The following is a 12,556-nucleotide window of genomic DNA, read 5'->3' as shown; positions in this document are numbered from 1 at the left end:
CTTTTGTTGACCATGATGGCTACTCCATTTCTTGTAAGGTATTCCTGCCCACAGTAGTAGATATAATGGTCATCTGAGTTAAATTCACCCATTCCAGTCCATTTTAGTTCACTGATCTCTAGAATGTCAATTTTCACTCTTGCCATCTCCTGTTTGACCACTTCCAATTTGCCTTGATTCATGGACCTAACATTCCAGGTTCCTATGCAATATTGCTCTTTACAGAATCAGACCTTGCTTCTATCACCAGTCACATACACAACTGGGTATTGTTTTTGCTTTGGCTCCATCCCTTCATTCTTTCTGGAGTTATTTCTCCACTGATCTCCAGTAGCATATTGGGCACCTACTGACCTGGGGAGTTCCTCTTTCAGTATCCTATCATTTTGCCTTTTCATACTGTTCATGGGGTTCTCAAGGCAAGAATACTGAAGTGGTTTGCCATTCCCTTCTCCAGTGGACCAGATTCTGTCAGACCTCTCCACCATGACCCGTCTGTCTTGGGTGGCCCCACATGGCATGGCTTAGTTTCATTTAGTTAGACAAGGCTGTGTTCCTACTGTGATTAGATTGGCTAGTTTTCTATAATTATGGTTTCAGTGTGTCTGCTGTCTGATGCCCTCTCACAACACCTACCGTCTTACTTGGGTTTCTGTTTCCTTGGACGTGGGGTATCTCTTCACAGCTTCTCCAGCAAAGCACAGCTGCTGCTCCTTACCTTGGACGGGGGATATCTCCTCATGGCCACCCCTCCTGACCTTGAACCTTGGAGTAGCTCCTCTAGGCCCTCTTGTGCCCACGCAGCCGCTGCTCCTTGGGCGTGGGGTTGCTCCTCTCGGTGGCTGCTCCTGACCTCGGACATGGGGTAGCTCCTCTCGGCCAGAGCCCCTGACCTCAGACATGGGGTAGCTCCTCTCGGCCTCAGCCCCTGACCTCAGACATGGGGTAGCTGCTCTCAGCCACCATCCCTGACCTCGGACATGCTCCTCTCGGCTACCGCCCCTGTCCTTAGACGTGGAATATTCCTTACATTGCTTTAAAAATCAGAAATTGACCCTCACAGCATTTCTGTGGAGACAAAAACTATTTTCACCTATAGATAGAAATCTAAGGCAGACATCTGGGAAATGAATTGCCAGAGTTTTACACCAAACTGCTAATTGAAGTGAGATGGGTACTGAGTTTTCCCTACTTCTGTGGCTTTGCTGATTTTAAGGTATGGCCAAATTGTATCTTCAAGATATCCATAAGCACAATACTGATATGTACATATTTTTCAAAGAAATTTTTGTTCATTTTCTTGAGGTATGTCATACTGGTCTTGTACTATTCTAATTCCATTGTTAGAGAAACATTTGGAGCTTTGCCCATATTGACACTGTTAGAAGTATTCATAGGAAAATCATCAATGATACTTGGTAATACTGATTCCTTACACTAATATTATTTTAGTCTTATTAAAATAGGGGAGTATAAAATGAAAAGGAAATGAACTGTTAAGAGTCCGTTATTTGGATTAAGTGTCTTGAATACTCTGAACTATCTCATTTAGTGTGACAATATTTCTCTATACCTGCAATTTTTATTATCTTCATCTGATTCCATAGTTCTAGATGAGTAGCTCCAGACAACGTTAGCGCTCATGTCACTACCAGAAGAATTCCAGATATAATTTGGCAAGAGAAAATAGGGCATTTTCATTCCATAAATTGCTCTTAATTGCTGCCTTATTTTGAGTATGATATGATATCTTCCTCTGAATAAATCACATGCATTTCCTTATAAGAAGGTACAAACCATTGTAACTTGTAAAGTTCCATGTTTTTTAATTTCCTCAGGAAGATAATGTAAAAGTCCTTTCTTGTTGCTACTAGTATTTGTTAATATATTCATGTTATTATTCTGTTTCAATGTTTTAAAATCCCACTATTATTACGGAATTAAAATATATCAGGCATAGAATGGAAATTATCTTTATTAAATAGGAACTGCTCCACTTAGAGTTAGGAAGAGAGCAGAGATGCTGATATTGAGAATTATCTCAGTGATGTACAATGACAAGTAGCAGGGAAGGTAAATAGGAAATTTACAGAAGAGAATATAACACAGACTGCAAGAATCTGAATGCTGAGTTGACTCTTTTGTGATAAAAATAAGGAATAAATGATAGAACTTTAAATAGACCTTGCCAAAGATGGGCAGAGAGTTGCAGCAAATTAACAGAGACAACTAGGTTAGTTTTTACATTTCCTCTGTGTTACTTTAATTTCTTTGGCTCCTTTATCAGTCTACTAATCTTTTTCTTAGCCCACTAAATTCCAATTTTAAGCTTTAACTTTGCTCAAATTTAGTGACTCTCCATTTTTTCTCTACCAGTTTTTCCCTGATCAGCATATACACACACCCAATCATTAACCTTTCCCACTTATATCACACATACAGTCTCAAACTGGAGTTTTATTTTCACTTTGATATTGGCATACTGCATCATAAACCAGATAGTACCTCAAATTATGGAATCCTGCATTCCATCCAAAACATAAGAAATATATAAAGATAAAACTTACAAATTCCCTTACATAAATATATTTACAAGTTCTATACATTTGTCATCTATTAGGAGCTAAAAGATCCAGCATTCTGGAAGCCAGAATCTTAATGTAACTGATGTTTCCATCCTAAGTTCAAAGATCTGTACACGAACACTGACTTCCAAAAATCTTTGGGTAATATAGAAACATTGAACAATTAATTAGGATAGGTTAATTGCATCAATTAAGGTTTATATGGCAAATATGTAAATTATTGCATTTAATTTAGGCATGGCCACATAGCAAGTAGAATCTACTTGGTGCTACAAATAATGGTAAAGAATAAGGAAACAAAAACCTATTTCTAATGTTGGCACCTACTTTCTTATGAAATTATATGTAGTTCATGAACAAGTAGCTTGGATACTGATCCAGGTGGATGGTTTAACTCCAGATTTTTTGAAAAATTATATACACACACACATATAGGTATATGTATATATGTGAAAATGTTAGATGCTCAATTATGTCTGACTCTTTGAGACCTCATGGACTGGAGCCCATCAGGCTCCTCTGTCCACAGAATTCTCCAGGTAAGAATATTGAAGTGGATACCTATTTCCTTTCACCAGGTGTCTTCCCAACCAGGGATCAAACCCAAGGCACCTGAGTTGCAGGCAGATTCTTTACCATCTGAGATGGTAACATTCTTTACCATATATGTGTATATGTGCATATGTATATACATATACACATATACAAACACACACACAAATATGTATATATGTGTGTGTGTGTGTGTGTGCATGCACACACACATGTTCAGTTCAGTTCAGTCCAGTCACTCATTGTGTCCAAATCCTTGTGACCCCAAAGACTACAGCATGCAAGGCTTCCCTGTCAATCACCAACTGCAAGAGCTTGCTCACTCATGTCCATCTACTTGGTGATGCCATCCAGCCATCTCATCCTCTGTCATCCCCTTTTCCTCCTGCCTTCTATCTTTCCCAGCAACAGGGTCTTTTCTAGTGAGCCAGTTCTTTGCATCAGGTGGCCAAAGTACTGGAATTTCAGTTTCAGCATCAGTCCTTCCAATGAAAATTTGGGACTGATTTGCTTTAGCATGGACTGGTTGGATCTCCTTGCAGACCAAGGGACTCTCAAGAGTCTTCTCCAACACCAATGTTCAAAAGCATCAATTCTTTGGTGCTCAGCTTTCTTTATAGTCCAACTCTAACACCCATACATGATTACTGGAAAAACCACAGCTTTGCCTAGATGGAACTTTGTTCGCAAAGTAATGTCTCTGCTTTTTAATATGTTGTCTATGTTGGTCATAGCTTTTCTTCCAAAGAGCAAACATCTTTTAATTTCAGGGTTGTAGTCACCACCTGCAGAGAATTTGGAGCCCAAGAAAATAAAGTCTCCCGCCGTTTCCATTGTTTCTCCTTCTATTTGCCATGAAGTGATGGGACCAGATGCCATGATCTTAAGTTCCTGAATGCTGAGTTTTAAGTCAACTTCTTTGCTCTCCTCTTTCACTTTCATCAAGAGGCTCTTTAGTTCTTCAAGTTCTGCCATAAGGGTGGTATCAAAGCATATCTGAGGTTATTGATATTTCCCCCAGCAATTTTGATTCCAGCTTGTGCTTCATCCAGCCTGGCATTTCACATGATGTACTCTGCATATAAGTTAAATAAGCAGGGTGAAAATACAGCCTTGACTTACTCCTTTCCCAATTTGTAACCTGTCACTTCCACATCCAGTTCTAACTGTTGTCTCTTGACCTGCATACAGACTTCTCAGGAGGCAGGTAAGTTGGTCTGGTATTCCAGTCTCTTTAAGAATTTTCCACACAGTGTGTTGTGATCCACACAGTCAGAGGCTTTGGCATAGTTAATAGAACAGAAGTAGATGTTTTCCTAGAACATTCTTTTTATTTTTTTTCAGTGATCCAACGAATGTTGTCAATTTGATCTCTGGATCCTTTTTCTTTTCTAAATCCAGCTTGAACAACTGGAAGTTCATGGTACATGTAATGTTGAAGCCTGGCTTTGAGAATTTTTGAGCATTACTTTGCTAGCATGTGAGATAACTGCAATTGTGTGGTAGTTTGAGCATTCTTTGGCATTTCCTTTCTTTGGGACTGGAATGAAAACTGACCTTTTCCAGTGCTTGTGGCCACTGCTCAGTCTCTCAAATTGTTAGCATACTGAGTGGAGCACTTACACAGCATCATCTTTTAGGATTTGAAATAGCTCAAGTGGAATTCTGTCATCTCCACTGGCTTTGTTCATGGTGATGCTTCCTAAGGCCCACTTGACTTCATATTCCAGGATGTCTGGCTCTAGGTGAGTGATCACACCATATGGTCATCTGGATCATGAAGATCCATTTTGTATAGTTCTTCTGTGTATTCTTGTCACCTCTTCTTGAAATCTTCTGCTTCTGTCAGGTCCATACCATTTCTGTTCTTTATTGAGCCCATCTTTATATCAATTGTTCCCTTGGTATCTCTAATTTTTTTGAAGAGACCTCTAGTCTTTCCCATTCTATTGTTTTCCTCTATTTCTTTGCATTGATCGCTGAGGAAGGCTTTCTTATCTCTCCTTGTTATTCTTTGGAACTCTGCATTGAAGTGGATATAACTTTTCTTTTCTCCTTTGCCTTTAGTTTGTTTTCTTTTCTCATCTATTTATACGGCCTCCTCAGACAACCATTTTTCCTTTTTTACATTATTTTTCTTGGCGATGGTCTTGATCACTGCCTCTTGTACAATGTCACAAACCTCTATCCATAGTTCTCAGGCACTCTGCCTATCAGGTCTAATCCCTTGAATCAGTTTGTCACTTACACTGTATAATGGTAAGGGATTTGATTTAGGTCATACCTGAATAGTCTAGTGGTTTTCCCCACTTTCTTCAATTTAAGTCTGAATTTGGCAATAAGGAGTTCATGATCTGAGCCACAGTCAGCTACTGGTCTTGTTTTTGCTGACTGTATTGAGTTTCTCCATCTTTGGCTGCAAAGAATATTACAATCTGGTTTCAGCATTGACCATCTGGTGATGTCTATGTGTAGAGTCTTTTCTTGTGTTGTTTGAAGACAGTGTATGCTATGACCAGTGCATTTTCTTGGCAAAACTCTATTAGCCTTTACCCTGTTTCGTTTTGTACTCCAAGGCCAAATTTGCCTGTTACTCCAAGTATTTCTTAACTTCCTACTTTTGGATTCCAGTCCCCTATAATGAAAAAGACATCTTTTCTGGGTTTTAATTCTAGAAGGTCTCATAGGTCTTCATAGAACCGTTCAACTTCAGCTTCTTCAGCATTACTGTTTTGGGCATAGACTTGGATTACTGTGATATTGAATGGTTTGCCTTGGAAATGAAAAGAGATCATTGTGTTGTTTTTGAGACTGTATCCAAGTACTCTATTTTGAACTCTTTTGTTGACTATGAGGGCTACTCCATTTCTTCTAAGGGACTCTTGCCCACAGTAGTAGCTACAATGATCATCTGAGTTACATTTACCCATTCCAGTCCATTTTAGTCACTGATTCCTAAAGTGTTGACATTCACTCTTGCCATGTCCTGTTTGACCACTTCCAATATGCCTTGATTGATGAACCTAACATTCCAGGTTCCTATACAATATTGTTCTTTACACCATCAGACTTGACTTCAATCACCAGTCACAGCCACAGCTGGGTGTTGTTTTTGCTTTGGCTCTGTCTCTTCATTCTTTCTGGAGTTATTCCTCCACTGAGCTCCCATAGCATATTGGGCACCTACCGACCTGGGGAGTTCATCTTTCAGTGTCCTATCTTTTTGCCCTTTCATGCTGTTCATGCGGTTGTCAAGGCAAGAATGCTGGAGTGTTTTGCCAGTCCCTTCTCCAGTTGACCACATTTTGTCAGAACTATCCACCATGACCCATCCATCTTTGGTGGCCATATCAGGGCATTGTTGATAGTTTCATTAAGTTAGACAAGGCTGTGGTCCATGTGATCAGTTTGGTTAGTTTTCTCTGATTCTGATTTTCATTCTTTCTGCCCTCTGATAGAGAAGGAGAAGAGGCAAATGCAAGCTTACTCATGGGAGAGACTGTGGAGGAAACTGGATCTTAGTCTGATGGGCAAGGCCACGCTCAGTAAATCTCTAATCCAATTTTCTGTTGATGGGCGGGGCTGTGTTCCCTCCCTGTTGTTTGACCTGAGGCCAAACTATGGTGGAGGTAATGAAGATAATGGTTACCTCCTTCAAAAGGCCCCATGCATTCACTGCTTCATTGAGTGCCCCCAACCCTGTAGCAGGCCACTGTCAACCCATGCCTTGGCCAGAGACTCCTGGACACTCACAGGTAAGTCTGGGTCAGTCTCAGATTAATGGTAGACCACTCAAAACCACTTTATAATTTTTTTTACCAGAGCATTAACACATAAAAACATATGAATAAATAGATGAATAAATGAATTTCTGAATAATTATTACTTCAGGAAATAACTGGAATAGTCCAGGTTGGCATAACTTAAAACAGCTTGGGCTGCTTCTTATGCTAAAAAGCATGATGTGTGTATGATGTGAGTACACTTATGCACTTGCACATATACAATCATAGTAGAACTACTAGCTTATAGCTAGTGAGCTAACACTATGGTGGGAACAGAAAGGAGTACAATGTTTTCAGGAGTTTTGTATCGTATAACCTGGGGATTGGTTCAGCCACTCATTTCTTTTTTAATTATATTTATTTTTTAAGATAATCATAAATATTCAGCTGTAAGAAACAATATAGAGGGATTTCATGTACTCTTTGCTCAGTCTCCCCAGATGGTAACATTTTGCAAAATAATAGTTCAATATCACAATCAGGATATTGGCATTAATACATTTGAGACACAGCACATTTCTATCACCACAAAGATTCCTTGTATCACTTCCCTCCTGACCACCTGACTTCTTTAAACTCTGGCAATTGGTAAACTGTTATCTGTTTCCATATACTAGCATTTCACGCTATTTAAACATGTTAATACAGTATAAGGCTTCCCTTGTAGCACAAATGGTAAAGAATCTGCCTGCAGTGCAGGAGACTGGGGTTTGATCTCTGAGTTGGGAAGATCTCCTGGAGAAGGGCATGGCAACACACTCTGGTATTCTTTCATGGTGAATTTCATGGACAGAGGAGCCTGGCAGGCTACAGTCTATGGGGTCACAAAGAGTCAGACACAACTGAGCAACTAACACCTTCACTTTTACTATAGTATACTAAGATTTCAAAAATGTTATGTAAATAGAATCATAGAATATTGAACCTTTTTGGATTGGCCTTTTTATATAAGATGATTTTCTGGGAATGTGCCCATGCAAATTGTTGCATGTATCAATTTTGTGCCAATGTAGTTTAAGTATATTCTAAGGAATGGATGTATTATAGACCCATTCATATCTTGAAGGATATTTGGGTTCTTTATACTTATGCATGCTTCAAGTAAAGCTAGCATAGACATTGCTGTAAAGGAATTTGTGTGAACATAAGTTTTTATTTCTTTGAGATAAATCCTCAGGATTTTAAGTGCTGGACCATATATTAATTACATTTTCTTTTAAAGAAAAAGACAATGTATAGGCCAGAGTTGCTATAGTATTTTGCTATGCAATTAGTTGCTATACTATTTTTATGCTAACTTATGCTGATGTATATATAAATCAATTTTACTGCATCCTCAGCAGTATTTGATGTTGTTTTGTTTTACCTATAGGTATGGAAGTTTTAATTTGAACTTCCCTACTGCCTAATTAAATTGTACACCATTCCACATGCTGATTTGCCACTTGTATGTCTGCTTCACTGAACATCTTCATTTTACTACTGAGTTTTGAGAGTTCTTTATAAATATTAGATATTAGTCCATTGTTGGATGTGCGGCTTGAAAATATTTCTCTCACCTTAAAGTTTATCTCCTTAACATCTTGTTTCTTTATCTCTCTAAGAGAGGAAAAGTTTCTTATTTTGTAAAATCCAATTTATTCTTTTTTGCTTCTATGTATTAGTCTTTTAGTGTCAAGTCTAGGAATACTTTGCCTAGCTTTAAGTTCTAAAGATTTTCTTCTGTTTGTTTTTGCTAAAATTTCAGAATTTCATATTTTACATTTATGTCTATAATCTATTTTGAATTCACTTTTGTATAAGTTGTCAAGGGCTATAGTTCACATTTTGCCTATAAATATCCAATTGATGTCACACTATTGAAAATGCCATACTTTCTCAGTGGACTGCTTCTAAAACTTTATCCAAAAGTCAACTTAGTATATTTGCATGGATTTACATGTGGGTTATCTTTTCTTCTACTTTGATCTATATGTTAATACCTCTGCCTATAAGACAGTCTTGTGTATATGATAAGCCTTGAAATTTTCATTCAGTTCGATGTATTCTTTCATTTCTTTGACTCAGAGGTTATTCGGAAACATTTAGTTTCAGGTATTTGGAAATTTTCCTATCTTCTGCATTGATTTTTTTAGCTTGATTCTCTTGTGTTTTTGAGAACATATTCTGTAAGATTTCAGTTCTCTTAAACTGTTCAGATACATTTTATGAGCCTGTGTGTGCTGTGTTAGTCACTCAGTTGTGTCCAACTATTTATGACCCCACAGTCTATCTTAGTACATACTCAATGGGCATTTGAAAAGATATATCCTGTCATTATTCAGTGGGATGCTCTATCAATGCTGATTAGAGGTTGTTAGTTGATGGAGTTGTTGCATTCTTCTATATGCTTGCTGATTTTCTGTTCAGTTGCTCTATCAACTGTTGAGAATTGAGCGCTAAATTTTTCAACCATAATTTTGGATTTGTCTGCTTCTCTTTCCACATATATAAGTTTTAGCATCATACATTTTGCAGTTCTGTTGTTAAGTGTATATACCTGTAGGGTTACTCTTCCTGGTGGATTGACTCTTATATAAAATTCTCATCTCTTGATAATTTTCTTTTCTTTAAAAACCTGGGGACTTCATCACATCATTCCTCAGATTCCAGAGCCCCTGTTTGGTCTGCCTATTTTGCTCCACCTCTCAGAGTTTTCTTAAGTTTATTTTGTACATAATGTCTAAGGGTTTCCTTACATTTAGTCAAAAGAACAGGAAAAGGTGTTACTGTAAATTCCTAGAAATATTCAAAGTTCTTTTTCATCTCAAAATCACTAAATATAACTTTCCTCATATCTGAAATGCTCCCAGATTTATGCTGCCTACTTTTACTTACCCTTTAGGTAAAATGTTAACCATAGATATCTTAGGAAAACCACCCTGGTATCCAAGATTTGACTATTCAACTTTATATACAGTAAGATGCTCTTATTAGTTTTTCTTGATATACACATTTCACTTGATATACTGAGGCCTAAAATCCCCAACTGACTCTGTTTTGTCCCTTACTCCCAGATCCACAGGTGTAGTAATGAGTACACATTATACGGTTGATCCTGAGGTACCTTGGGCTTTCATCCTGACACTGTTTTTGAAAAAGAGCAATGAACTCAGCTTAGTACATTTCACACAGTAGGTGGAGAAAAGGAAACAATTACATACAAACACAGCTACACACACTGGCACTCACTCACCCATCCATGCAAAAACACCCAGTCACTCATGTACATCCTAAGGCCAGATTTTCGTCCTGGTAGGTGCAAGGTGTCTAGAATTCATCCCAGGAAATTATTGCTGCCTGTTCCTTGAAGCTCAGGGCTTTAGTTTCTCTCTCAAACCCATCCATTTTTCACTACTTTGCCATGGATGAAATGGATCCTTCACTCAATCCCTTCCATCAGGAAGGGATTTTAAACACCATGGGAGATGGCTGAGGGCCATCCTTAAGGTAAAGGTCATTTCTATTTTTTTAACTATGTAATACAATTTTTAGCACAGCTCCTAAACTCTCAATAAATAGTTATTAAATGATTGAATAAAAAGATCAACGAGAAAAGTGAAATATGACTAAATAACTAAACTTTCACGAATCCTTTCATCATAACTTTCAGGAGTGCTATTGAATTTGGAAGTCATATGAGACTTTCAAATTAAATATGGTGGCTTGAATGTACTTTATCTCCAGCTCCCTTTCCTTCTAAAACTTCACTAAAATTGCTACTAAAAATTCATATTTTTCAAAAGGCATAGATTAAAGGTCAAAAAGAATGAAGTGAGAGATAATAGAAGGAAATAGAAATATTTCAAAAAATTTGGAAGCTGGAAAGCACTGTAATGGTGGAAAGCATGCTGAAAACAGTGAATTTAAGTATAAGTATGTATACCACGAGATCTCCAACCCTCTACCCATCCTGCTCCCCCTGACACACAGAATGCTCAAACCAAACCACTATAAGAAGAAAGAGAAGTGCAATTCTTTGGGAAAATGGATCTCCAATAAAATAAAAATGTTACAGGTATTTTTTAAATTAATTAACTTTAATTGGAGGCTAATTACTTTACAATATTTGTGGTGTTTTTTTGCCATACATCAATATGAATCAGCCACAGGTGTACATACATCCCCCCATCATGAAATCCCCTCCCACCTCCCTCCCTACCTGATCCTTCTGGGTTGTTCCAGAGCACCAGCTTTGAGTGCCCTGCTTCATGCATCAAACTTGCACTAGTTATCTATTTTACATATGGCAACATACATATTTCAATACTATTCTCTCAAATCATCCCACCTTCACCTTCTCCAACATAGTCCAATAGTCTGTTCTTTACATCTGTGTCTCTTTTGCTGTTTTGCATATAGGGTAGTCATTACCATCTTTCTAAATTCCACATATATGCATTAATATACTATATTGGTGTTTCTCTTTTGGACTTACTTCACTCTGCATATTAGGCTCCAGTCTCATCCACCTCATTAGAACTAGTTCAAATTCTTTCTTTTTAATAGCTGAGTGATATTCCATTGTGTATATGTAGCACTACTTTAATCCATTTGCCCGCCAATGGATATCTAGGTTGCTTCCATGTCCTAGCTACTGTAAACAGTGCTGCAGTGAACATTGGGGTACATGTGTCTCTTTCAATTTGGGTTTCCTTGGTGTGTATGCCCAGCAGTGGGATTGCTGGGTCATATGGCAGTTCTATTTCCAGTTTTTTAAGGAATCTCCACACTGTTCTCCATAGTGGCTATACTAGTTTTCATTCCCACCAGCAGTGTAAGAGAGTCTCCTTTTCTCTACACCCTCTCCAGCATTTACTGTTTGTAGACCTTTTGATGGCAGCCATTCTGACCAGCATGAGATGGTACCTCATTGTGGTTTTGATTTGCATTTCTCTGATAATGATTTATGTTGAGCATCTTTTCATGTGTTAGCCATCTGTATGTCTTCTTTGAAGAAATGTCTGTCTAGTTCTTTGGCCCATTTTTTGATTGGGTCATTTATTTTTCTGGTATTGAGCTGCATGAGCTGCTTGTATATTTTGGAGATTAATTCTTTATCAGTAGTTTCATTTGCCATTATTTTCTCCCATTCTGAAGCGTGCCTCTTTACCTTGCTTATAGTTTCCTTCATTGTGCAAGAGCTTTTAAGTTTAATTAGGTCCCATTTATTTTTGTTTATATTTCCATTACTCTGGGAGGTAGGTCATAGAGGATCTTGCTGGGATTTATGTCAGAGAGTGTTCTGCTTATTTTTTCCTCTAAGGGTTTTATAGTTTCTGATCTTACATATAGATCTTTAATCCATTTTGAGTTTATTTTTTTGTATGGTGTTAGAAAGTGTTCTAGTTTCAGTTTTACAGGTGGTTGACCAGTTTTTCCCAGCACCACTTGTTAAAGTTACAGGTGTTTAAAATTCCTCAATGGCATGTTCAGTGCTCAGCAATGGATAAACCACCATACCAAAATGTTAGGTCCTCATTAGTAAATATGAATATGAAAGCAAGAATAACAAGTATTTGTGAAAAATCTCTATTGTAACAGATCAAGGCCAAAAAAAAATCAACCTAAAATATTAGGACAGAAAAAATTATT

The sequence above is a fragment of the Bison bison genome, unplaced genomic scaffold, assembly GCF_000754665.1.
Source record: "Bison bison bison isolate TAMUID 2011002044 unplaced genomic scaffold, Bison_UMD1.0 scf7180017864537, whole genome shotgun sequence".
In the NCBI taxonomy this organism is placed as follows: Eukaryota; Metazoa; Chordata; class Mammalia; order Artiodactyla; family Bovidae; genus Bison; species Bison bison.
The sequence above is the reverse complement of the archived record's forward strand: the minus strand, read 5'-3'. Positions refer to the sequence as shown.